Source organism: Podarcis raffonei, chromosome 1 (assembly GCF_027172205.1).
Source record: "Podarcis raffonei isolate rPodRaf1 chromosome 1, rPodRaf1.pri, whole genome shotgun sequence".
Taxonomy (NCBI): domain Eukaryota; kingdom Metazoa; phylum Chordata; class Lepidosauria; order Squamata; family Lacertidae; genus Podarcis; species Podarcis raffonei.
In genome coordinates this window covers 113,504,561-113,532,480 of record NC_070602.1, presented here as the reverse complement: position 1 = coordinate 113,532,480, position 27,920 = coordinate 113,504,561, and the positions used below count along the sequence as shown (strand labels likewise).

Genomic DNA, 27,920 nt, shown 5'->3' with positions numbered 1-27,920 from the left:
CCCAGAAGTAATGCGCTCCGTTACTTCTGGGTCACCACGGAACGCAACCCGAATTTGCCTAACCCGAAGTGTATTCATCCCGAGGTATGACTGTAGTTAGTTTGATGAAACAATTGTGGCAAACTCAGAGGCTGTCACAATTTAAAGCCATCTGCTATAACTATTTCCCCTGGACTATGCAAAACATCTTGAAGCCATTCACAAGCAACAACTGGAAAACAAACGTGAACACCACACTTAGATAAAATAGTGAAAGAACAGGCTCACCACTGGCACCATTTTTCAGCACTTCAAGTATTTGCTAAGGTGTTTTAAGTCATCCCAGATGGAATCGGACAATATGAAACACAATGCACCAACTGCCGGAGACACCTTTAGTTTAGAGACATCTTGAAAATCTCTACCACTGCATTCATCCAAAAGACAAAGATGAATACAATACAGAAGCAGCCAGAAGTAAGGTCAAAGGCACAGGTAGTGTGGGTTTGTGTGCACCGTCCATGTGTAGGGCTGTAGTGGAAAAATTACTCTTGGAGGGCCAGACTTTCCTAATACCCACCCTCCATTACATGAACTGAAATGAGTAACATGCCTCACATATTACGTCAGGGTCAGCTGGAGACTGCATGGCAGACAGATGCACCGGGCTTGAAATGACTACATAGATGCAGAGGCTTGCTTTAAAAAACTGTGTGTGTGTGCGTCCAAGGAGAGCCATGAAGCAGAAACTTAACCATGCTTACTCAGGGCCAGTCAGATGGGTGGGATATAAATAGTAAAATTATTATTATGGAACAGGATGTCTCTATTTGCATCAGAGAAATGTTGAAGGTTATGCCTCCCTCCCTCTCCCAGTAACCATCCCTTGTTTTTTCTCTTTCTTAGAAGAAATAGCTTCCACTGCATGTGTGTGAAGCACTGTAAATGCACCATCTCCTGGTGTACAAAAAGCCAGCTCTGGAGGTAGGGGGCGTGTTCATTGGGAAAATGGCACAGAAGGCGAATACCTCTCAATACCATCATCATAGTCCAAAATGGAAAACCCCATGGCTGCATTTTGCATTGCCTTGTGTAGTTTGGCCCTAACAGAAAGACTCTAGGAAATTTAGCTATTATGTAGATGACTGCTCTATTATGTGTGCTTTTGAGTTTCAGGGAAAGCTCTTTTCAAGAAAAGAATCACATATAACGCTGCTGTCCAATGCTAATGGATTAGCACTATGAATCCCCCCCGCCCGCCCGCAAAAAAGTTCCAGTCATTGCTAGCAGTTTTGCCTAGTGCTTTTGTATAGGCTGAAGTGCACAGAGCGAAGATGAATGTGGGCATCTTGGCATTAAGGTTAGTTGCAGATGGATTTGTTTTTTAAAAATAAAATAAAAAGTCACCCTTTTAAGGTACCCATTTCTCGTGGCCACACCTCGGCAATATGTATTGCATATATGAATGATCAGATATGTTTAATGATTTCAAGCCTCACTGTTCAAGACCTGGATGTAGTTACCCTAAAGAGGAATGCAACATTTGCAGCAAGTGCTTTTCAATTTTTTCCATTATGGAAGTTAAACAGCATTTTCTTGCGAAACCAAAAAAACACACTATCATGTGCAATTTATGTAATGACGACGATTGCATCTGCCTTATTCTCTGGTATGTTTTCTACTTGAAAAGCATCACATGAAATACTTCAGGGATAGGTGTAGTGCCTATTATTGTCTGCTAGTAACCTCTTGCCCTGGCATCTGTTGTGTTGCTATCAACAATAACTTGAACATGAGATTTTTAGGTGACAGCCTCAGTGGCTATTCTTTTGTTGTTAAGACTCTCTGTTGTTATGGAGACAACCGAGTAGACAAAGAGTGATTTTCCTGCACAAGAAATGCTTCTTACCTAGAAGAGATTATTCACTCTGCCATATGCTTGCTGAAGCCTGATTCATCCATAGGAGGTCACATGAAATGCAAGCCTGGCTTTAGCTCCACCCAATACACTGCAAGCCAAAATTGTGTATTAGCATGTGTGAACAAGTCCCCTACATATTTTTTTTTTTAGAATTTCCAATTAAATAAATATACCCCACCTTTCAGGATAGAAATCCTTCCAAAGTGGCTTAGAAGTAAGAGTCAATTAGCACCAGATTTAGGGCAGTGTGGGCGGTTCCCCTGCACAGGGTGCCAAGCCGAGAGGGTACAAAATTGAGACGATGCATAACTGAGAAGATCCATTTGGGGTTGCCAGATTTTGGCCTCACATGGGGCACCGTATTATGAAGGATTACCAAAGTCCACCCCTGAGTCAATTACATATTAAAAAACACACAATCTACTATATATTTAACAGTACCACTACTTGCCAACTCCACCTTACTGAATGGCCACAGTACTCAGATTATTAATGCGATAGGATTTGCACCAGCGATGTCACAGAGGATGTGCACCTCAGTTGTGTAATGTTCATGCAAAGTATATTGGGTGCCGGCTCCATGATAGCAATAATATTTTCAAGGTGACCTTCCCTGTCACACAAGCTGCCAAGTGCAGCCCTTAACCTTGCCATCACTTTCAGCAGCTGCTTCTCAGCCTGGCTAGAAAACTGAGCCATTTGTAAACAATGGCACTTGAGGCGCTTGTCCATTTTTATTCCATATACGAGTTCTTGAGGCTTACTCTCAAGTTTGCTAAAAAGTATTTATAAAAGGGGAAATAGGCCCAAGACTGAAACAGGTTGTTCAGCAGAGCCCTTAACACAGTTCAAAGCATGTTGGGCTCAATAAAATAAAGAAATTGTGCACCAAAGATTTATTGATGGACTGGATGCCTCTCCTCCTCTGCTGCCCTTCCAAGTCCTCATCCAGTTTTCGTATGGAATAGCTTGGAAGCAAAACGATTTCCAAACTCTGCAAGCCAGTCTCAGCCAGCTGCTCTCCCATCCCCTTGCCTCCTTCTCTCTGTGCAACTGAAAGCCAGTACCACCTGCCTGGTTGAGAAGCAAGTTCAGCTTTCTAGGTGAGATTCCACCAACCTGTCAGCCGAAGAGAGAGAAAGAAGAGAGGCAGAGCCTCTGGCACTCTGCTTCTTTCATTTCCCCCCTCGCCCTCCCTCCTTGGAACCAACTTCGGGAAAGATTCCTCTCTTGTCTCCACGGTCACTGACGCCTTATCTGATAGACACCAAGCTCTGCCATAGGTCTGCTTGGTTCTCATCTGACTCATAGCCCCAGCTGCTACTTCCTGAGGCTTTATTTCATTAATGATCAAGCAATGAACAGGTCGTCTTGCAGTTATTATTCTAGCATTTTTTAAAAATGCATTGTCTATTTAATTCAGTGTCAATGGCTTCAAAAACAGTCTTCGCTGTTCCCAGTTTCTGAATCCGAATCACCTTTTCCACCAGCCTTCTCTATTTAAGGATAATCTTCAAAAGTAACACTTTTCTTCTTCCAGAGAGGTAGCTATGTTAGTTTGTCCAGCAAATGCACTAAATAGACCCATACCACCTTAAAGACTAAAAGACTTACCATGGCATATCATTTTGTGGACATGTACCATGAGATGCAAATAGACTCTAGTTCCTAACAGTTTATGCTTAAATGACGCGGGTGGCGCTGTGGTCTAAACCACTGAGCCTCTTGGGCTTGCTGATCGGAAGGTCGGCAATTCGAATCCCCATGACAGGGTGAGCTCCTGTTACTCTGTCCCAGCTTCCGCCAACCTAGCAGTTCAAAAGCACACCAGTGCACATAGATAAATAGGTACCGCTGCAGCAGGAAGGTAAATGGCGTTTCTGTGCGCTCTGGTTTTTGCCACGGTGTTCCGTTGCGCCAGAAGCAGTTTAGTCATGCTGGCCACATGACCCAGAAAGCTGTCTATGGACAAACACCGGCTCCCTCAGCCTGAAAGCGAGATGAGCGCTGCACCCATAGTTGCCTTTGACTGGACTTAACTGTCCAGGGGTCATTTACCATTTACCTTTTCTACCTATGCCTAAATGAACCTCTAGACTTGAAGATGCCATAATACACTCTTGTTGTTTTTCTTTCTTAAATCTCTTGAACTGGGTTTCTTCTTTGTTTTCAAACTCCTTCGGTTTTTCGGCTTCTTGGAGAACCTCATCAGAGATATAATCATTCCAAGTTGTTGGAACTGTTTACACAACCATCTTGATAACTGCTACAGATTCCTCCAGCCTTCTTTTTTTTTTTTTTTTTGGCCTTTTAAAACCTTGAGTTTTATCCAATGGTAGCTTTGTGCTAGGGAAAGCATTTCCACCTATGTAAAGAGAGGCACTTGATATTTTTTCCCCTGACACCCCACCTTACTGCAGACCCCAAACTGTTCCACAGGGTTTCCCAGTCAGGTGTCCCACCTTGAATAGGCCAATACTGGATAAATTTTCTTACCTATAGGCCCTGAGAACTTAAAGGATGTTCCTTGTGAACAACAAGCAAACCTGAAATGCCAAATTCTTCATGAGTAGAGCTGTGCATCAAATTTTCCAGTTTTCGTCTTCTTTAAAAACATCAACTTTGTTAGTTTTTCAAGGTCTAGTAACCTTCAGATGACTTGATCATAACAGCACTTTGGTGAAAACATTGCTTGATGAATGGAGATGACCAAATGGAGATGGTGGTTATAGCAACTAACCTTAAATAACTCTTCTCTGAAGCTTCTGTTGAATTAGAACCATTGCTGTCAATGATGTGTTGTTGTTGTTGTTTAAAAAAGGAATTTTCTTATTTTAAAAATGAGCTCTTTGAGTGGAAACTGCCATGTCACACATTTCAAAAGCACAGGGTTTTGTTGTTCTTTAAGAATTATTACAGCCCTTGGGCTGCATGATCTGAATGCTTCACCACGTGAACACATTCCCTGCCCATGGAAAGCTAGTATATCAATGGAATCTGCCATTTCCTTGCCCTGCTAACTTTCTACATGCAGGGCTTTTTGTTTTTGTTTTTACATGGGCTGCACTGAAACATGTAGCGGAAGTGTCATAGTTCCAGACTTGTTAAACAAGAATGAACACACGTACCTAAAGTAACAGGGAAACAGAAGAGTGCCAACTATTACTGCAAGTTCTGACTTGTACGTGTAAAACACTTTGTATTATAAAAGAGATATCTCAAGGGTGAAACGTACAGAGAGCGAGTCCTGTTATAAAGCAGCATTGCTTGGCTAGTGACATACTACTGCTGAAAGCTGTGCACCAGGTGCTGCCTCTGACCACCAACAAAAGGCTGTCAAAGCCAATTCTTATCTGTTTGTTCAGGTTTCCTCATGCAGACAAGGCATGCACTCCTGTGTAATGTGTTTGTTTAATGGAACAGATATTGTTGATGCAATCCTGATAGAAAAGCTCATCCCTGCCTATTTCAAAAAGGCAACAAATCCTCAAATACCATGTTATCTATTCTGTGTGAGCTACCAGACCATTTAAATCAGTGTTGTGAAACATAAGATAGATCTTTCAGACCGGTCGCATTTTAGCTCCTGCCATTAAAAAGGTGGCTATTGGAAATCTCTTCACTGGAAGAGAGGGGGCATGAGCAGACGTTTAATGCAGATTTAAATGCATAAAATATTATATCATGTTGTACAGGTCATCTGCATTCCGTTTCATTTGCTTCCTGCATTGATTTATTAGGATGCTGAACCGTGAATCTGCCATTGGCTCTCTCTCATCCCCAGGACCAACCTAATGCCATGTGTGACTGAAAACAAGGGAAGTTCTAGCCTCAGTAGCAAGATTTGGCCAAATAAATAAAAAAATAATTGTCCAGTAACACCGTAGAGACCAACTAAGTTTGTTCTGGGTATACGCTTTTGTGTGCGTGCAGAAAAACTTAGTTGGTCTCTAAGGTGCTACTGGACAATTTCTTAATTTTTTAATTTATTTCGACTGTGTCAGACCAACATGGCTACCTACCTGAATCAAGATTTGGCCAGTTAAAAATTGGATGTAAATGGTGGCTTGCAGAATGAAATGCCAAATTTCTTATTACTCCACTGGCTCCCGGTGGAGTACAGGGTCAGATTTAAGGTGCTGGTTTTGACCTTTAAAGCCCTTCACGGCGGGACAGCCTCTCCCGGTATGCCCCACGGAGAGCCTCAAGGTCCATAAATAGCAACACCCTAGTGGTCCTGGGCCCTAAGGAAGTTAGAGTAGCTTCAACCAGAGTCAGGGCCTTTTCAACACTGGTGGAACGCTCTTCCTCATGAGACCAGGGCTCTGCAGTTTCTGATTTCTTTCCGCAGGGCCTGTAAGACAGAGTTGTTCCGCCTGGCCTTTGGCTTGGAGCCAATTTGATTCCCTCCCTCTCTTTCTTTTTCCTTTCTCCTCCTGTGATGAGGCTGCATTTTAATATTTTAATGTTTCAATATTTTAATGTTGTATTTTAATCTTGTTTTTAAGTTGTATTCATTCAACTTGTTTTTATTATTGCTTGTTAGCCGCCCTGAGCCCAGCCTTGGCTGGGGAGGGCGGGGTATAAATAAAAATTATTATTATTATTATTATTATTATTATTATTATTAATACAGAAAACGAAGGATGAAAACATCCCTTTTGCCTTGCCCTGCTCTGCCCTTCCTGACTGCCAGAAGAAGAAGAAGAAGAAGAAGAAGAAGAAGAAGAAGAAGAAGAAAATAATGCTGGCTGCAATCAAATCTCTAATGTGCCCTTGTACTTTCTGCTGTCTTTCCTTTCCCTTTGTTCTGTCCCAGTGTTGTAAGTGGCCAACATCATAACTGAAAAATCCATGGAATCCTAATACTAGCACTTAAGAACACCAGGTGAGAAAAGCCATTTAAACTGTGCAATACTATAGCTTCCTCTAAACTTCTTGCATTAGCTAGGACTTCTCCACCCACCACCCCCAGTGCATTTCTGGAGAGGTCCCCATAGACACTGCCTGCAAACCATTTGGCTCCATTATAAACTTTTGTGTTTGCACACAGGTAAGTGTTTTGTGATTTATTTCCCTTCTGGGGAAAAGGTATTTCTATGTAAATGCAATATTATGAAAAAAACATCATACTTCATAATATTTTGAGCAAGGATCATGTATTTTATTTTGACAGAAACAAATCCACCATACTAGATTGGCATTGGGGAGGGGAGGGGGAGAGGAGGAATGGGCACTCGATTTGTCATGTGTTGATGCTGCCAAATAAGTTTATCTACTGCATTTCAAAGCAGCCACACCTGTAATTCTTCGCTATCACTAAGGGGGTGGGGTGTTGCATGTACCTGAAATAGGGGTGGGAAATAAAGACCGAGTAGTATGCAGAACTTCATACAGCTGTACCCTGGATCCCAAACGCCTTGCGAGTTGAACGTTTTGGCTCCCAAACGCCACAAACCCGGAAGTGAGTGTTCCGGTTTGCGAATGTTCTTTGGTACCCGAACATCTGATGCGGCTTCTGATTGGCTGCAGGAGCTTCCTGCAACCAATCGGAAGCTGTGCCTTGGTTTCCGAACGTTTTGGAAGTCGAATGGGTTCCGTTAAACTTCCGAAGTACCACTGTAGACTGAAAGCTTGAGTGTCTGTGCATTGTCACTACAGTTTTGCTATAGCCTCCTCTGCTATAGGAGGCTACAGCATAGACTAAGAACAGGTTCATTTACAACTGTGCCAAAGCAACTGGAGAAAGGGCCTCTATAACATTTGCAATGCATCATTCACTGCCAGATTCCCATTTCCTAATGGGCAGAACCTGATCAGAGGTGTGAACCACAGAAGGTAAGGGCATGCAGAAAGTTTCAGTTACAATTCCTAGCATCTCCAGATAAGGCAAGTAGAGAATCCCAGTCTGAAACCCTGGAGAGCTGGTGCCAGGCATTGTTCGCAATACTGAGCTAGCTAGACCAATGGTCTGACTCAGTAAAATGCAACTACCTATATTCTTATGCAGTGCTTTTTTTCTTTAAAAGAATGTTTAGGGGTACTCTCATTTTGCCTCAAGAAAACCACCATTTTATAGTTCAAATCAGGGAAAATAAATACAGTAAATGGACAAAAGTACAATATTCACAAAATGTTTAAGGGTATGCGTGCCCTTGCGTAACCCCAGAAAAAGCACTGTTCCAATGTAAGAGTATGCCCACTGGAAAGGAGGGTAACTAACTGAGTTGTAGTGAGACTTTCAGCAGAAGTGTAGCTCTGGAAAGAGGTTCCCTTCCTTTGCGGCTGTTACTTTCTCCTAATTTTTTTTTAACAGAGATTTCAGGCTCAAATCCTATCCCACTTACCTGACAGTGAACTCCAGAGCAAGGAAGCTATATCAACCCAGCCCTGTGCCCAAGCTAGGAGGTAGTTTAGTTTTTTTCAAGAGAAAACACACACACACACACACACTCTAAACTGCCTCTATTTATTGCTCAAGTTTGCTAAACATCTGCTATGCAAACTACCACACTGGGAAGATTTACCATTAATTCCTATAAACATCCCTGCAACTAAGGAAAGGGGAGACTTCTTGTCTTATGGAGGTAGGAGATAAGATGGCTGCTTGCTCAAGCGCTTCCTCCATCAATCAGAATTCCCTAGTATTTGTGCTCTCACCATTTATTTATTTTTTGGACCTGTCTCATAATCTCCCGTCAGTTGTCCAAAAGCTGATCTGTAGTGTTTTCATTTAAAATAATATTATTTTTTGCCTGCTCTACAGTGGAAACAAGTATTTTTTTTTATATAGCATCCAATCAAATAAAAGAAAACAGGGAGAGAAAGAGAGTGAAAGAAAGAAAGAAAGAAAAAGAAAACTTTCCATGTGATGCAGTTACTGTTGACTCTTCTGGGAAATGCATCTTTAAAAGGAGGGGAGGGAGGAACAGGAAAAAATACAGTGCTATTAATGAACCTGCTGGTGAATAAACAGACACCATTCTCCGAAGCTAAAAATAAGACTTCTGCGTAAAGAATGATATGAGGGATATTCTATCTGCCACATCTAGTTCCAAAAACAGATTAACACCCTGATCCTGAACACATTGCATAGCATTAAGTGCCGCTGAAATCAATGCACCAGTCTATCCGAGTGCTGTGTTTGGGACAGAGGTGTAAATCACTAAAAATAAATGTATGAAAGAGTCATCCTCCAAAATGACAAGATGCCATTTGAACAAGCTAATGATGAAGGAGAGGTGTCAGTGCAAATGGAAGACTTTCAAACAAGCCGGTGTCAAAGATTGTATCCAAACCAGGGCTCTGGCTTTCAGATGAGGTCATGGATTGGATATACTGTATGGGGAAGGGGAATATTCTGTACGGCCTTAAAACTTCCAGACTCACACCCAGAGCTTTTCCCCCCAGCCAGAACTCAATTTCTAGAAAAACAGCACTGCTCACACCCAAGGGGCATGAAAAGTAAAAACCCTGGGAATAAATTGCCAAGAACTACACTGAGTGAGGTGGACCTAGGCTAAGCAATCAAGAAGTGAGTCGAAGTTGGGAAAGACAGGTTAATAAAGATTTCTCTGTCTCACTTTAACAGCATTTAATTAATAGCCTGGGAGTACCAAATGCTACAGCTTTGTTCAAGCTAAATAGGTGTGTGTCTTGACACTGCATCGAATAGAAATTTGGGGTAGCTGCACTGAGGTACCCAAAATACAACAACAACAACAACAACAAATTATTATTATTGTATTTGTTAGTCACTTTTTTCACATAGCAACTTACGTTAAAAGCAATTAAGATCCATTTAAAACCCCCAAAACACAGCAATGCAGATAAAAGGCAGGACTACAGTTCTCACCTAGCTAAAAGTGGCTAAAATGCCATCAAGTTGAGGGCCAAAAGCCCAGGTAGTGACAAAAGTACCAAAAACTAGATAAAGCTAGTGCCATACACGCCTTCCTGGTGAGAACATTCCATAAGCATGAAGTAACAACTGAAAAGGTCCATTCTCTTGTTGCCACCAGAGGTAGATTTAGGGCAGTGCAACCAGCTCAGCCGCACTAGGCGCTGAGCCTAGAGGGTGCTGCAGGGTGTCACAACTATGACGTAGTGAAAGGTAAATGACCCCTGGACAGCTAAGTCCAGTCAAAAGCGACTATGGGGTGCAGCGCTCATCTCACTTTTCAGGCTGAGGGAGCAGGCCTTTGTCCACAGACAGCTTTCTGGGTCATGTGGCCAGCATGACTAAACCAATTCTGGTGCACAACGAAACTCCGTGACGGAAACCAGAGTGCATGGAAATGCCGTTTACCTTCCTGCCGCGGCAGTACCTATTTATCTACTTGCACTGGCATGCTTTCGAACTGCTAGGTTGGCAGAAGCTGGGACAGAGTAACAGGAGCTCACCCCATCATGGGGATTTGAACTGCCAACCTTCTGATCAACAAGCCCAAGAGGCTCAGTGGTTTAGACCACAGCGCTAACTCCTGTGAATTGAGCAGAATGGAAAGAGAGGCTGGGGGCACTGAATTTTGACCTCTTGCAGGGCACTGCTGAAGTTTGAAAGACCAAAGTCCATCCCTGTTGGCTACCCTCCAGACCAGCTGTGGAAGGGTACAGGAAGAAAGGCCTCAGGTGATTGTGGCAGTGTCCAAGCTGGTGCATGTGTGAAGAGGCAGTGTGGGTTCTGCACTGGGTAATGATTTAAAGGTCAAAACTAGCACTTTGAATTGAGCCCAGAAACCAACTGGTAGCCAGCACAGTCATGCCAGAATTTGTCTTATATGTTCAGGCCATCCTTCCCTGTTGTAGATGCAGGGACTGAGGCTGAGAGAGACAGTAGATTGCCTAAGCCCACCTAGTGAATTCATGGCTGAGGTGAGATTCCACCAGGGACCTGCTGATTCATAGCTCAGTCTCTTAGCCACTGCATTACACCAGCTCTCTCTCGCACGTGCTCTATCCTTGTGTGTGCATAAGAAATTCCTATAGATTGAATAAATCTGTCTGTGTATCCTACAGCTCTTTGCGAGATAAACTTTCGGATGCCCCAATTTCTTCAGGATAACAACAAAAAGTCCTGTGATACCAGCTTAAAGACTTAGTGGATTTATTGTGACATGGGTTTTCATAGGAAAGAAAGCAAGACTTCGCGGTATGTGTAAAATGATAGTCAAAGTAGCTTTATATTGATATTTTAGGATTATAAAATTTGGCTTAAATTCCCATGACAAAGATAAGATTGTTTCATTTCAAGGATGAAAAGGGAAAAGCTAGAGTTCTCTTTTCAAATGTTTGCTAATATTTTAAATGGGAAGCCAGTGGAGAAAGCACAAATTATAAACAATTTTGGAAGGATGGAATTCATGTCTATAATCTTTCTTTAAAAATGGAGTATCGGGTAAAACTGATCTATCTTCATGAATTTGTACACATCTTTCAGCACTGCAGAGCTCTATGCATTAGTTTCAACACTCAAGGACATCATATAGGTTTTTGTTACACTCTGGAAAATATGTGCTCCAAAATTAATTATTGGTTTTCGGTGATCCATCAGGGCTTTTCCGACTGCCGAAAACCAATCCACTGCTCTTTATAAACTTCACACAAGTTACCCTCTTCAGACATTTGAGGGTATAAATCAGAGTTAACCCTATTATCCTTAATGGGCTTACACTGATTTATCTAAGAGGAAAATAAGACTTCATGTGTGGGTGAACAAGCAACAAAACACTGTCTCAGATGAAAAATGATATCAAATGCCTTGCTCTTTGGGTCTCAGTGCTTTAGCAGCTCATGACAACACAACTCATACCAAAAAACAGTAAGTACTGAATTGTGGTAAATAGGGCATCATTCATGCCTCAAAGGTAGGTGTGCATCGTGGGGCCAGGGGTGTAGGGGAACAATTACTGCCCTGCTAAGGCGGTTCATAAAAAACTTTTTTTAAAAAATGCCTGCTCCAAAGGTCCTATCTTACTACACTAGGGATTATATAGCTATATATGAAATTTCATACATATCAGTTAGTATCTTGACCCTCCTCCATGAAAATAGCTATTTACTTGGCCGTTTTCCTATGTCGTGAAGGCTGAAATTTCAATTCAGTGGGGCACTTACTGTTCCCAACCCTAACCCTGCACAAAGCCATCTAATTAGACTTTAATTTGATTTTGACGTGTTTTTAGGAGGTAATTTAATTATTGTTTGATTTTAAACCAATGTTATGTAACCACAGAGCCTAGGGCTTGCCGATCAGAAGGTCGGTGGTTCGAATCCCCACGACGGGGTGAGCTCCCATTGCTCGGTCCCTGCTCCTGCCAACCTAGCAGTTCGAAAGCCCGTCAAAGTGCAAGTAGACAAATAGGTACCTCTCCGGCGGGAAGGTAAACGCCGTTTCCGTGCACTGCTCTGGTTCACCAGAAGTTGCTTAGTCATGCTGGCCACATGACCCGGAAGCTGTACGCCCGCTCCCTCGGCCAATAAAGCGAGATGAGCGCCGCAACCCCAGAGTCGGTCACAACTGGACCTAATGGTCAGGGGTCCCTTTACCTTTATGTATCTGATGTTAGCCACCCTGAGTCTGACTTCGACCGGGGAGAGTGGGATATAAATAAAAGTTGTTTATTATTATTATTATTATTATTATTATTATTATTATTAAATTATTATTTATTAGTCCTTTGTAAGAAAATATGAAATAAAACCATTTTGCAGGCAAAAAATAAATAAATCAATGGGGGGGTGGGACAATAAATTTTCTGGGCACCACCTGACCTTCCTACGCCTCTGCGTGGGGCATGACTCTTCAGATATGACATGGAAGTGTTGTGGGAAAGGAGCATGGCCCCTCATGTTTCCTCTGCCATGGTGTCTTCCAAACATCCATACCATGCTACATTTCCTTACTCATATTTAAAATAACAATTAAATAGTTCAGAAAGAAAGAACAGCTGAGGAGTTCCCAAGCACTTTAACAGATCTGTGTCTCATTTTCATATCTGCCTATTCCCATGTTTTACAATTCAATTTTCCTACACACATTTGCAAAATGAGAGGGGGGAAGTAATAGTGGAAGTAGCCCTATGCTTCAAATTTGTGTCAGAATGGATAATAGCTGCAGCAGGTGGCAGCGGCTTGATGCAGATACTGCCCGGGAAATTGGTAAGAGTGAATGCTGCAATACGGAAAGATATATGCACGGGAAAGATTTGACTTCATAGCTAGGCATTGTCTTGTTGCTGCTACACACGGCGTGCCTTGCGTTAGCAGAGTTAAAAATATCAGCCTATAATTATTGGACATTATCCGTTTGCTGAGAGTAAAATATTAGCCCTCACAGACTAAAATTGTTAGAGCCACCCACAATGGATTCCTAACAAAAGAATTACAGAGTGGAAAAATTAATCATAGTAGGAGGGACTTTGTCTCTCTATTCCTCTGGACAGAGGAAAGTGACTTATATTTCCAGAGTCTCAGCTAACTCACTACTAACCATACAGAAGACTGATAACACTCCAACCCTAATCTAAATTTATATATATTCAGCAATGGGCCATGGCTTCAAACCAAAACTCCTTTAAAAATTACCACCTAAAGAGTCAGCTGCTTATATTTCCATCCCCTATGGGGTAGGGGGTAGTTTCAGGCAAGGTAGTTGCTAAAACAGGAGCACCATGAAACCCTCTCATTGCTATATTATAATTCAGCTCATTTACTTGGTTGTATTGCTAGTCTTTCCTTTTGGCTTTTTCTAGGTGCTGCTTAAAGTATTCCAAAAGGAAGTCCACGGATGGTTTGAGCAGAGATCATAGCAGGGTAAAAGAAAAGAAAACTCCCTCTCTAAGGATATGAAGAAACTTCATGACAAAAGTTAATTACAGTGGTACCTCGTGTTACGGACGGGATCCGTTCCAGAGGCCCATCCGTAAGGTAAAATGCCCGCAACTCAAAGCGCTGCATGTGCACAGGCGCGAAGCACAATTTAGCACTTATGTGCATGCGTGAGCGGCAAAACCCGTAAGTAACCCGTTCTGGGACTTCCAGGTTGCCGCGGGACGTAAGGCGAAAAGACGCAACATGAAGTGGATGCAATATGAGGTATGACTGTAGTTTATTGAAATTATTATTATTTTGTCCCTTAAAATTCCTTACTTATTTCAAAAGGGCAGAAAAAAAACAAACTAAACCTCAATATGTTTCATTAGGAAAAACTTGCTTGTGACTTGGAGTTGTTTGGATCCATCTTTAGCAACATCGCAAGTGGTCAGGATACACACAACATTTTTACAACCAAAACAAGCTATTGATGATGCTGACTGGCTGACCTCCCAATGATGTCACTGTGAACCTTATCCTACACTGTCTGGAACAGAAAATTTTCTTTCAAGTTGTTATGCTCATCCCAATTCCCTCAAGGAGTGAAAATTCCAGAGGTTGCAGAGCTTAACTTGGATTTGGTTTCCTTTGTATGGAGGACTCACCAAAGACTCAATGAGACCATTTTTTAATTTGTGTGTGTGTGTGTGTGTGTGTGCAATATTTGATTACATTTGCAAATACACAGTTTAATCACAGTGGAAGCACACAGCTGAAACACTCCAACAGCAAATCCCACTGCTCACAATCTGATCTCAAGACCAGAGGGAACCATCACTGCATAGTGTTTGTATAGCGTACAAAGTCCAAAACTCAGCTTTCAGTTTGTCTTACTCTCTGGCACACAACTACAAGTTATTTTCAACTACACTGCTTCTTTTCTCAGAGAGACCTGACTACACCATCTTTACCGGGGCTGCTGGAGTGGGGAGGTGAGAATGTACACCCACTACCGCTATTGTGACCATTTCTTTCCTTTTTTATGCAGAACATTTCAGAGCGATTCTGCATCAAGAAGGTATCTTCTTACAGCCCTGCTGGCCAGATTAAACTGTGTGCTCAAGGGAGCACATGATCACCACGAGTGCCTTGTCAACATCCTCAGGCAGCATCAACTAAAAATGATCCAAACAACGCCCAACTATGTTGATGTTCCAAATCCCTAGTTAGTTCGCTTTACCCATCCTATGTCACCCATGGCTTGTTGAACCCAGAAGAAGAATCTCCTTTATTGCTTTACTTATCTCATGGTAACAGCATGGTACCTCCCCTCCATGTGTCAGTGAGATTTCAAATTCCTTGTTCACCCATATTCCTAGTGTTGAGTCTCTTGCTTGAAGGCTAAATCTCTGCCTTTTCCCTTGCTTCTTCTTTGCCTCCTTACAGCATGACACTTTCTGCCTTCTTGTTGCTCTTTCTCTTCAGTAGAAGAATGTGTGTCAGGGCAGCACTGGAAAAGTCTTTTCCTTCTTCTTTAGCAGTTTTACACTCTTTAAACAGTTCCCTAGGCAGCGGTCTTGAGCTATCCTCAGTTAAAAGCACCATGGTAGTTTGTGGCAATTTTCACTGGGCCTCCGCCATCAACTGGGGGACGGGGATGTCATGTCAAGGGAACGCATCAGCATGGCCCATTCCATCAGCCTCAAAAGGAGCAGCTGCAAGGAGCCTGCTTCCCTCCTCCCTACCAGAAACAAACAATTAGCTCCAACTGCTAGTTGCTCTGGGGCTGCAGAGCAGATGGAAATTATACATTAGCCCCATATATTGGCCGGGAGGTTGTGCTGAATTGTATGTGTGCATATATTACTGCAAGAAAACACACACACACCAGTGACTGTTTTGATGAAAGGGTTATATGGAAAGTGCTCATACAGCTTTTCTCAACCTGTGGGTCCCCTGATGTTGTTGAACTACAGTTCCCATCACCCCTAGCTAGCATGGCCAGAGCTCAGGGATGATGGGAGTTGTAGTTCAACAACATCTGGGGACCCACAGTTTGAGAACCACTGTGCTATTGTATCACTGAGTGTTTTTTAAAAAAATCACACAGTGCCACACCCTGAGTCACAACATGACCGAGTCTACAGTTTCTCACATGGCTTATTCCCTGTTGAGAAATAATAGTAGCAGTTACGGTAATCATCACTGATACTTTATTAACACCTACTTTCCCCCACCCACTATATTAAAGCAAAACCAGGCAACATACCCCACCACCCAAAAACCCATGTTTACAGAACCTTATATTCTGTATAGATATACAATAAGGTTGTAGCTCTGAACTAGATGGAAAGATTTTAAGCGAGTTTACTTTCTCCCCCCCCCCCCAATTCTAATTCAAAACTGTCCTAGATTTTATTGGTCTCCCTAGGAAATGTAAGAGAAGATTCTAGCTTCTCCTACTGGGTTTAAACCACACTCTGTAGAAGAAGTCACTGCTGGTCTTTGTGCTCGCTGCCCTATTGATTATTGTGTAAATATTGGGTTTCCTGCTTACGCAGAACTGGCCTGCAAGGTCTCTTTCAGTTCTTGTTTGCATATTCTGAACTAGTGCATGGTTTAAAACAAGGAAGTTTGTGTAATGTTCCAAAAAGTGCTGTACCTCATGGCAGGTATGAATACACCACAGGGATGAATGCACAAGTGTTCTTTTCATCAGAGTTTCAAGAAGGAACTATTTCCCCCTCGGAAGGTTTCAGCAGGTTTAGTCATTGGGAGGATTGCTTTCTGAATCATCTATCTAGTAAAAATGGGGAAGGGTGGTGGCTGGGTAACCTAAAAAATAACTAAGCACCATGCACTTCTTCTGAAGAAATTCCAGTCTCTGGCACTGTGGTATTTACCTGTCAGATTTAGTACCTGGCCAAGATACTGTCACCCTAAATGACTTGAGCTGGCTTAGCAACTGGCATTATATGTACTTTTATGTGTATTTTAATGAACTGGATAGAGTGAAAGATTTTAAGTCATGGGACCATGGGGAATGTGCGTATGAACTTAACAGTGCTTAGCTTATTTTTTTAGTTGCTATGCTATTAATATGGCATTATAGATTATACCATACTTTTCCATGTATAAGACTATGTTTTTGTACTTTAAAATAAGTTTTTTAATCTTGGAGTGTCTTATACACGGACAGTACATATGCGTGACGGGTGGCTCGTTGCAGCAGGAGCTTGTTAGTGGCGATTGTGTGGGTTATAGTTGGATGCTGCTTTGGCAATTTGATTGTGTTTGATTGGCAGATGCTGGTGTCAAGACACTTGTTTTCTTCAGTGATTTTGGGGGCATCTCCCTCCCAAAAAAGCTCAACAACTCCGGTCCATCTCCCCTCATTTTCTAAATCTGGGGTCCCCAAAAGTCTTATACATGGGGACATCTCATACACTGAAAAATATGGCAGATGCCATATTAATCTTTTATAACGTACAATATGAGTTTTTGCTGTAATTGTGATGTTTAGCTTATTTTTTAATTGCTGTTTCGTTGACAGTGTTTTATAGACTGTAATTGCTTTATTTGTGATTTGTAAATTATTTTAAATGATTTATGCTGTATTTTGTGATCCTCTATTATGTTTTGATTGAATAACAGCATAGAAATATAATACATCAAATCAATTTAAGAAAACAAGAGTATGTCTCAATTCCACAGGAGCTGTGCATATGATCCTTCTTCATTTCTCCCCATAACTGCATGGATTGCTATTGACATATTTCTCTTTCTGCAATACAACTTGGCCTTGTTGGTTTGAGGGATGTTTATTTGGGTAGCAACAGAGCAACAGTATAACTACTCTCTATTTACAAACATTCACTAACTGCTAGTTGTTTTTGTTGTTGCTGCCTAATTTGATTTTGATGATAAATAGTTTGTATTTTGATGTGTTTTTAACTGTTTTGTTTTATATTGGATTGTATGTCGCCCAGAGATCTATTGCATGAGGCAACTGATAACAAGGATGATCATCACCAGCCCCCACAACATGATGCATGTGTGAAAGGAACCCAGTTGTTGAAAGAAGTAGCGGGAACTGTGCTGCTAGCCTGCATCAATGTCAAACAGTTTCATTGGCTGTGCCCCTTGAAACCTACAAATTAGGCACAGACATTTGAGCAGCATACGCCTACACAGTTAAGCTTCTTGATCATGAATGGTTCCAGCTCCTGGAGAGGTCTACATGCGTAGGGTTTCATGCCTAACATACAGATCATGGGTAGGCAAACTAAGGCCCGGGGGCCGGATCCAGCCCAATCGCCTTCTAAATCCGGCCCGCGGACGGTCTGGGAATCAGCATGTTTTTACATGAGTAGAATGTGTGCTTTTATTTAAAATGCATCTCTGGGTTATTTGTGGGGAATAGGAATTCATTGTTATTTTTTTCCAAAATATAGTCCAGCCCCCCACAAGGTCTGAGGGACAGTGGACCAGCCCCCTGCTGAAAAAGTTTGCTGACCCATGATATAGATGTTGGGGTGGGTGGCCAGGGAAGTTGCACAACGTTGAGGGCTGGGCCAGCAGTGTCTTCCTGCTGCTTCATTCAGTGTGCAGATTCCATTCATGTGTTATGTGTGAGAAAGTGGCCATTGGGATATTGCAAAGTTATTTGTCGCTGTCTACAACTAAGTCAGGGACGCGGGTGGCGCTGTGGGTAAAACCTCAGTGCCTAGGACTTGCCGATCGCATGGTCGGTGGTTTGAATCCCCGTGGCGGGGTGAGCTCCCGTCGTTCGGTCCCAGCTCCTGCCCACCTAGCAGTTCGAAAGCACCCCCAAGTGCAAGTAGATAAATAGGTACCGCTTTATAGCGGGAAGGTAACGGCGTTTCTGTGCGCTGCGCTGGTGCTGGCTCGCCAGAGCAGCTTCGTCACGCTGGCCACGTGACCCAGAAGTGTCTTCAGACAGTGCTGGTTCCCGGCCTCTTAAGCGAGATGAGCACGCAACCCCAGAGTCGGACACGACTGGCCTGTACGGGCAGGGGTACCTTTACCTTTACCTTACAACCAAGTCAGTACATATCTGCAGGACCAGCTACAGGTTTGTTGGTTGTTGATGGAGCACTTGGGCAATAGCATGCCCCCCAGTTGGCCTCCCTCCCTGCATGAGCTCTCCTCCTCCTCCTCCTCCTCATTTTGCATCCTTCATGAAGAAGGAGTAGAGTGAAAACAGCAACACAATATTTTACAAACTGGACAATTCCAAAATATTCTTTAAGCATATAAAGAAGTCATTCTTCAAATATTCGTCTCTGTTAGAATTTATTGTACATGCTGTTATGGGTTTTTCCGCAGAATCCTAAAGGGCATATTTATTTAAGATCCACAAAATAATAGCCCTTTTCTCCGATAAATAAAGAGACGTGCATTATATACGGTTAGAGACAGAAATTCTTTCTGGCATGTCAACATAATGAAAATGTCATGATCTTTTCTCATCTATTCACCTATTATCTGCTTCAACGATAAAAAGATGCAAAAGAACATGCATGTTTTATATATGCTGTATACTATGTTTTATATATGCTATGTTGTTGTTGTTAATTATTATTATGCAAAAGAAAACCTGTAAAAAAAAAAGTAACAGTTCACTACCTAAACACATCAGGTAACAACCCTTTAGTATTAACTGCAGCTCTAAAATAATAATAAAAAACAGACACCAATATTTTGTGAAAAATACAATTAAGTATAGTGTGTGCCATATTATTATGCTAACCCACATCTAGATTCTAACTATATTTACTGATTTCAGTAGAGCTTATAGTGTGTGTAGGATTGCAGATTTTAAGCTCAGGTCAAAACCAACCAGCTGCACGGAGACATAAACAATCCCTTCCTGAGCCCCGAGAATATGTGGGTGGCACATATCCTGCTTCTGACCCAAAAGTGAGTCAATTTGCACCTGCCGTTCAGGGTACAGCCAAGCTTAACTTCCTCTTTAAGAGACAGTCATAGGAACACAGGAAGTTGCCTCCTCCCAAGTGAGACCACTGATTGATCTAGCCTAGTATTGCCTTACACTGATTGCCAGTGGCTCTCCAGTGTGTCGGACAAGGGCCATTTCCAGCTCTACCGCGAGATGCTGAGGATTGAACCTGGGACCTTCTGCATGCAAAGCAGATGCTCTACCACTGAGCTATGGCCCTTATGAACCAGCACAGCTGAGCAAAGTCAATGATGCAGAGCCACCCCAAATGCAGAATGGCAACAAGAACCGTTTCAACTTAAAACAATGCTCCGTGGAGCCAATTAGCATCCAAAAGGTGCACAGGTGTTGCTCTACACTGAACTGGCATGCAGTACTCAGACGCTATAATAAAATCGATGTATCAAAAGTTATCTTCATGTGATACTTCAACTTCACAACTCTGTGGAGGCTCAGCTACTGTAGGTAAACATCTGGTACCCAGTGCCCTTTCACACAATCAACACTTTAACTGATACTGTTTGATACATCAGAAATTGTTATGTTTTATGGGAAAGAAGTTGGGTCACCCCCCCCAGCCCTAATAATATGCTTATTTTACCGAATCCACCAGACAGAAAGCTATGCATTTAAATTCAAAAAACATCTCACATAGTTACACACTACTCTGTCTAAAGCTTAATAATCTTTTATATATTCTCACACCCCAGATTTGCCCCCTCCCTATACTCATGGCTAGAATTCTGATTGTCTTCCACAAAGGAACAAACAGAAATGAATAACATACTGAAGTGAATCAAGACCAAGGACAGAAGGAATTAGCATCGGCCCCTCTTTTCAAATAAATATCGCCTTTTGCGGAATGCCATACAATTTACCTGTAGGGCTATGTATGTATGTATGTATGTATGTATGTATGTATGTATATATAAACAGTGGGCGGAATTAAACATCACATTCCGGTGAGTGTCCCGCTCAACACAAGCACTGCAGCTTGTCAGATGAAACAGTCCCCCTTCTCCTTACCCACATATAAGCTAATTTCAAGGGGGCATGAGGGAAAGCCCCACAGTGCCCTCGCACAGGGCTGGTGCCAACGGGACTCATTAGCTGAATCCAACCCATTGTGTTTAGGGCCTGTGCTTTTGTACAAAAGAATCTTAAGCTCAGTACTATCTAGCACATGAGAGTTGCATCCAATGTTAGTCATACTCAGAGTAGATCCGCTGCATGTAAAGGAAATGACTAACTTAAAAGGTAAAGGGACCCCTGACCATTAGGTCCAGTCGTAACCGACTCTGGGGTTGCAGCGTTCATCTCGCTTTATTGGCTGAGGGAGCCGGCTTGCAGCTTCCGGGTCATGTGGCCAGCATTACTAAGCTGCTTCTGGCGAAACCAGAGCAGTGCACGGAAACGCCGTTTACCTTCCCGCCGGAGCAGTATCTATTTATCTACTTGCACTTTGACGTGCTTTCGAACTGCTAGGTTGGCAGGAGCAGGGACCGAGCGACGGGAGCTCACCCCGCCACGGGGATTTGAACCGCCGACCTTCTAATTGACAAGTCCTAGGCTCCTAGGAGTCCTACGACAAGTCCACAGCGCCACCCACGTCCCTTATGACTAACTTAGGTTTATTTAATTTCAATGAGTCTGCTCAGAGTAGGACTTCCGGGTTGGCGCCTCCGGCAATGGCAGAGCTCCTCTGATCGGGAGGAACTTGCTCAGTGAAAAGCAGGGTCTGACCGCCACGGCGAAGGCGGAGACTCATTGAAATCACAGGCAGGAGAAGCCTGTGAACTTGGGATTTGGCTGGCACCCTTTGCGCCTCCCCTACTCGCGGGGAAACCCTATTTTGGGGATCTGGAGCGACGTGGGGTGAGTGGCGCGGTGCTTTGAATCGACCGCTTCTTTCACGGAGTGAAGCCGCATTGCTGCTGCCGGAGAGCGCTGACTTTTTCCTATGGACAATTGGATTTTAAACAACTACCCGTGAGTAGAACGGAAAATTGGATCTTGAAATACTTTAATTTGGCACCGAAGCGGGAAGGTTCTAAACAGGAAGTCTGCCTTCCGCTTTTGTAAATAGATTGAAGCAAAGACGCTATAAGCTAAAGTCTCTGAAAGCTTTTGACAAAGGATTAAATTTCGATCGGTCAAAAATACAAAACCCCCCTTGGAAGCAGGAGAAGAGGGGGGAAGTTTTGGACCTAGTGAGCCTGCAGGAGAGAGTGAAAATCAAATTACCACTGCTCTGAACCTGGGAAAGGGCTGCCAGATGACGTTTGGGGAATGTTCATTGACAGAATGGATTTGACAGCTAGCTAAAATAAGATACTGTTTCCATTGTCCTCTTCTGCGTTCAAAAAAGGAGAAAAAAGTAACTGAAAATCAAAACTATTTTTATTTGCTCAAGTTGTGCTTGAAAGAATTGATACAAGTCTAGAGGGAGCATGTGAAACTGTTACAGGAGTGTAACAGGGAGATCTCCAGCTGCAAGATAAGGCTTCTGAGAACCAGAGATTGACCTTGGACCATTCAAAATGTTGATAGGAGAAGCTATTGTGACTGTATTATATAAGATAAACTACTCGCTGGAACAGCTTCATAAAAAGACAGATGACACGATCTTTAAAATTGATAATTTGGAACAGAAAGTGACTAATTTGAGTCAAAAAGCGAGTACCAACACAGAAACAATTCAGGACTTGGCACAGGAAAATACCTTGGCAGGACAAATGGTGGAGGAAAAGGAGAAAGCTGTTGTTGGGAAACCTAAAGTAGTACAAGTGGGATCCTTAGTTTTTCAGAAGCAAATTGAGGATTATAAATTGAGGTCTTCCATGATTGAATCTAGCAAAAGTCAGATTTTGAGGATTGGATCCCGGCTTGGACTGAAGAAGGAAAGTTGGAAAGATCCCTCTATCCAGGGATTGACTGACTTTTGGGACATGGGCTTGGGTTTGGAGGAGCCTGAAGTTTTGGGGGCCTCTAGATTTGGAGAGATCCCGAAATACGTCCTGAAACTCTTTATGGACTTTAGTTTTAACCATGGAAATTTGGCTGAACTGTCCAGAAGGAATAAAAGGACTGCTAGGTTGGAGTTTCCCCGAGATTTGCTCCTGAGCATTAAAGAATATGAAGAAGATCTGCAGAAGGGACTTGGAAAAGATTTAAGAGCCTCGGACATAAGATCTCCAGGTTGATGGACTATATGGAACTGACGGAAAGGACTGGCAGAATCCGAAACCAGGGAGAGGAGATGGTGGAAGAAGACTGGAAAATTTAAAGTGTATATTTAGAAATATTGTAAAAGTAATGACTGCTAGAAAAATGGTGGGATGATATTTTATGGATTTAGCAGAAATGCTATAAGAAGTTAAGTACATATAAGTAATTTAGTCTTAATGGGAAATAAGGTTAAAAAATATGTTATTTATAATATGATAGAAAATAGAGAAAGATGGAAAGGATTTGCTGAAACAAGTACTAGAAGTGGGATACAAAAAGGGAGGTGTGAGGAAGTTGAGGAAACAAGGGAATGAAGGATAGAGTATGGAAATGGAGGGATGTTTTTAAATTGTTTTTGTTTTGCTTTATTTATGTGTTTAGTTCAATGGGTTTAGGTTGGGTTTTGTATTGTTTATATATTGTATTGTATTGTTTTTGTTTTTCTTCTCTTTTGTTTTTTTCCTTTGTGTCTTTCTTTTCTTTCTTCTCCTTTTTTGTAACTTTTAAAAGCAATAAATATTATTATTTTTTAAAAAAGAGTCTGCTCAGAGTAGGACTTAATTCAGTACAACCCATACGTTCTAGGCAGTTGTTGCTCTATTGCTGTCCCAAACATTGTGGGTCCCAAGCCTTTATGAACCATCAAAGAACAGCATGCAAGTACTGAACCAGCAGCTGTGACATTTCCAGTTGTGGCTCCATAGCAATCTATCTGCCTACAGTGTTTTTGTGATGGCTACTTATGCATTAACAGAAAAAGAAAAATACATCACCAAAAAGAAAAAGAAGGGGGGAAAAGAGGACAGGACAGGAGAGGGCCCAGATTTGCATTAAAATGTCGTATGCTAACTTAGGCATATAGACACAAATAATCACTAAAGTTTAAACAGAAATGTAATGCATCTCACTGGAGTGGGGAAGACAATGACCAGGTGGCTTGTGTGCCTGCTTAGTCTGCGGTCCAGGTACTAGCCATGAATGGGCAATTTCAAGGTCCCTGCCATCCCTTCTTAGAGTTCTTTATCAAAGATTCGGACAGCGCTGCCCTTCAAATAGAGGGCTGTCCTCTGCAAAGTAGGACAAAGGCTACATTTTTCATTGGAGGTTAAGAAAACTTTACAGCATTTCTTTTTCTTCTTTTATAGCAGGAGTATGGGGCTGAGGTCTAAACCACAGAGCATAGGGCCTGCCGATCAGAAGGTTGGCTGTTCGGATCCCCGCGATGGGGTGAACTCCCGTTGCTCAGTCCCTGCTCCTGCCAACCTAGCAGTTCGAAAGCACGTCGAAGTGCAAGTAAATAAATAGGTACCGCTCCAGCGGGAAGGTAAACAGCATTTCCGTGCGCTGCTCTGGTTTCGCCAGAAGCAGCTTAGTCATGCTGGCCACATGACCCGAAAGCTGTCTGCAGACAAACATCGGCTCCCTCGGCCAGTAAAGCAAGATGAGCGTCGCAACTCCAGAGTCGTTCGTGACTGGACTTAACTGTCAGGGGTCCTTTACCTTTACCTTTATGGGGAGAGGACAGCAGACAAACACTGAGCCATTGGAGATGAAGAGCTTTTAAAGAAACAGTCATAATCAAACTATGGCATACCTATCTCCAAGTCTTTGTTAACTGAGAGGCCATTCAAAAGTTAGAAAGTATGCTTTGATACAGACCTCCACATCAGTGATGTGCGGTCAGTGGACTAGGGGGACTAAGCTAGTCCCCCGTAATGTTCCTCAGGCACCTCCTTCACACAGCCTGGGAAGCTTCTGCCCGGCTTATGCAGGGAGGTGCAATGCTCACACGCAGGACGATGCCCCCCCCCAAATCGTCCTTGCAACCTGGCGCCTCTGCTCCACATGACTAGCCCATGCCACAATTTTCCCACATGCTTCCTGGGATGCTGCCATTTCATTAAGGACATACTTGCATATCTGAATCTGTTCTTCAGAGACTGAAAACTGGGGTAGAATGTTAACGCTGCAGAAGCTGCATCGATTGCAATAGACACCTCATCAACTTGCCTTTCCCCCACCCCCAAAGAAAAGAACTCCCTCCCCCTTGTGTGAGGAATGACTCCTCCCCCTGCAGAGGAGGCAAAAGGCTTTAGCGGACCCTGCCTGTTCATTCCAGTAAGAGGCAGCAGCAGCAGCAGCAGCAGCAGCAGCATCCCTGCGAATGACATTCAGGCTTCTCGAACAAACAAAAGTTTAGCATTCCTTTTGTAGTTTTGTACTCTGCTCACAGAGAACTTCAGAATTCAGGTTTCACGAGATGCAGAATTTGGGTCTTCGATCTGCAGCACAGATTTATTTTTATGCTTACTAACTACAGAGTCTAGATTTTTGCTGTTGAAGGACGAGGGCTCAAAGGTTGTGAGGGGGTCGGTATAAGGAGGTCAAACAAAGTAAGGAAGGAAGAAGTGATTCTTACAAACTCAAAGAAATAGTGTGCAACGTGCTTACAATGCACACCATGCAACAATATCCTCCACTTTCTTTTAAAGGGCAGGAACTTGACTTTGCAAACACTGTTATTTAGAAAGGAATTTTTAATAGCTTTTGAAGTTTGCTTTGTTGATGCTAAAAACGTGAAAATAATACAGTGTCACCAGAAATAAAGCTGCGTACTGAAAAACTGTCAGTTGATCAGCAAGCTTTCCCTCGAAGTTGTAAACCGTAAGAGGACTTCACAAACTGATCGTCAGCTTGTGTGACACAAGTAGAAGTGGAGATAGCTAGTTACCAAAAATGTCATACTGGTGATTTAAAACAACAACGGCGACACAAAGCCATGCAAGCTTATAGAGCAGCAGTGTGAATGGTAATGTAGCCTGAAAGTGCAGTCAAATCCTTCCAATAAATAGAAAAGGCTTAGGTGTGGCGGGGAAGATAGCCTGCATTTGCAAAGGCAAGCATATCCAAAATGCTCTTCTGTCTTCAGGACAAATATCAGCACAAAACAAGAGTTACACAGAGAAATTGAATCCCTAAAGAACAAATATCCAGGCAAGAAGAGCTGACAGCAACACACATCATACTTATCCCTCTTCGTTTAGAGGCGGGCTCATTAAAAACACCCCTGGCATCCTTTCAGAATTCTGAAATGAAGTTTTATTATTTTTAGCAACGGGGGGGCGGGGGGAGGAATGGAATGGCATCTTACTGGAGCAAAATATGGGAGCAACAACTATTTCCCCGCTCATGCACCTTTTAAAGTCAATTCACACCAGAGCTACACACCTACCTGAGCAACTAGATGGCAGAAACAATCAATACACCCCTGATTTGGCCAAGTAGAGGGCTCGTCACAAATTTTGCCACTGCTCTTTGCATATTAAGTTTAAAGCCCTATGCTAAAGCCAAAAACTTTTTAAAAAAGAAAATGAAATGTACCAGGTGAGTGTGAAAACACATATACAAGTTGCTCGGGGTTTGCTATCCCAGTTTCTAACTGGCTGGGCTGTGTGATAAGGGGGTGCTATAAGTTGACCATCCGACTGGGAGATCATGGAATCACACAACTGTAGAGTTGGAAGGAACTAGTGCAGCCCCTTGCAATGCAGGAATATGCAGCTGTCCTGTACAGGGATCAAACCCACAACCTTGACGTTATGGGCACCACGCTCTATCCAACTGAGCTATCTGAAAGTTAGCAAACAAGATGTCAGGGGTTTCTTAAATGTTGATGGAATAAATTTATACACGATGATTTTCCACATAAAATCAACAGTCTCATTGACTCCAGTTCTAAGAACCATGATAAGCAAGAAGATATTTGTTTTTAATTACTGTTCAGAAAAAAAAGGTGTGATTGCCAAAGGGGCTTTTTACACATTCTAATTTGAGGTGTACGTGCAAGACGTTTCAGAGTGCAAATGGGATGAACACATTTGAACCATTCATTCACACCTAGAATGGCTTCCACAAAAAGAAAGATTGTAAATTGGAAGATGTTAGCTATTCTTTTAAAAAAACAAACCTCCTAACAATTCTGGATAATCTGGCCATTACTAATGCACCTAAATGAATATGGCGCTTGATACAAAACAAATGCTGAATGGAGATTGCTGTCGAGCAACAAAAGCCATTAATACAGCAGGACCACTTCACTTATTGTAATCTTTGTGGCCTCTACTCAATAAAAAGCTAACATTGGGTACTTTTTTTAAAAAAAGAATTTGATACAAGCACAGTGAACTTCCACCTGGTTAATATACTATTTATTTATAACTAAGATATTTCTTTGGATCATCTAGACCAACCCTCAGGAATGCAGGAATCTTTTTGCCCAATGTGGGGCTCAAATCCATGACTGAGATTAAGAGTCTCATGCTCTACCAAGTGAGCTCTCTTAAAAATTACTTAACTCATCAGCCTCAAAAGGTCTGGTGAAAATGGAGGGGTTTTTACCTGGCAACTAAAAGAATATAAGAACTAGAGTGAGATGTACTTTAGTGGGGAGATCATTCCACACACTATGAAACAGGTTCTTCCATGGGCCCCACAGTACAGACCTCATTAAGTGCATGGACCACCAGTACAGCTTCTTGCGCTGATCTTAAGACATAGGCAGGTTGAAAATGGAGGAAGTGTTTTTCCCCAGATATTTGGGACCCTGCCTATTTAGAGTTTCAGCTGTCAACATAAGCACCATGACTTTGGCTGGGAATATAACTAGCAACCAGTCAGCAAGATATATGCAACTGACCTGCTATTCCCATCAACACTATGCCTGTCACTTTCTGCACTAGTTGCAACTTTCAGATCACCTTCAAGGGCAGCCCCACATAAAGCACATTGCAGTAGTCCAGTCTGGAGGTTAGCTGAGCATGGAGGAGTGTAGCTATAGTATTTTGGTCCAAAAAAGGCAGTGGTTGATGCACCAACTGAAGACGGGCGTAGTGCCTCCTAACAACTGAAGATGGGCGTAGTGCCAAGGATGGCTCTAGCAGCACCGTCAAACTCCTAACTTCCTGCTCTTCTCATAATATGTAAAGTGCTATTTAG

General features: G+C 42.5%; 1 protein-coding gene across 6 annotated transcripts in view; it reads right to left on the bottom strand.

Annotated features, from left to right (window-relative positions):
- Positions 1-27,920, bottom strand: part of ZNF385B (zinc finger protein 385B) — a 193,859-nt gene that overhangs the window by 99,194 nt on the left and 66,745 nt on the right. The window contains exon 1 of one of the 6 annotated variants that reach the window (XM_053409750.1): positions 268-626. The exons of the other annotated variants lie outside the window; for them this stretch is intronic. The gene's annotated coding sequence lies outside the window, so the exon portion shown is untranslated. Of the gene's footprint in view, positions 1-267; positions 627-27,920 lie in introns of those variants that run through there. 6 annotated transcript variants of the gene reach the window in all.